Source organism: Phaethon lepturus, unplaced genomic scaffold, assembly GCF_000687285.1.
Source record: "Phaethon lepturus isolate BGI_N335 unplaced genomic scaffold, ASM68728v1 scaffold15452, whole genome shotgun sequence".
Lineage (NCBI taxonomy): Eukaryota > Metazoa > Chordata > Aves > Phaethontiformes > Phaethontidae > Phaethon > Phaethon lepturus.
Window position 1 is genome coordinate 1 of NW_010524206.1, and position 561 is coordinate 561.

Below are 561 nucleotides of genomic sequence, written 5' to 3' on the forward strand. Positions count from 1 at the left end.
GTGCGGCGGAGGCGCGGGCAAGGCCAGGTGCTGCAGCCCGGGAGGGTCAGCCTTCTTTCCAAAACGCACAGACCTTCGAGCCAGCTGGAGAGGACACCTCTACGCTGTGGTTTTTACCTGAGCTGATCAGTCACGTTCAGGCCATTAGGCTTGATGCTCATCAAGCTTTTTAATTTGCACTTGCCCTTTCTCTGTGGCTGCTTGTTTCTTCGTCACGCGGTACAGTGCAGTTTTTAGTCGTAGTTTCTGCGGGACGTAGCGATAGTTTGCGCTCTGCTGTAAACAGCTTTCAACTTGAAAAGTTTGCTTTCTGCCAAAGTCAGTAGGCAGGCTGTCGTGGGGAGAGGGGACCCTGTGTGCTTGCTTCGCTATTTCTGCCCTTCAAGAGCAAGGAAAGCCTCAAAGGTAGTTTCTGTTTTGGTTTTCATACTGGATGCGTGGGTTTAACAATATTAAGCACTGAAATACCTGCTGAAACTAATATGTTGGTAACTGTGTAGGTGAGAGCTGCATGTTTCACAGACCTGGTAGGGAACGACCACCGCTGGGCCAGTGGCCCCA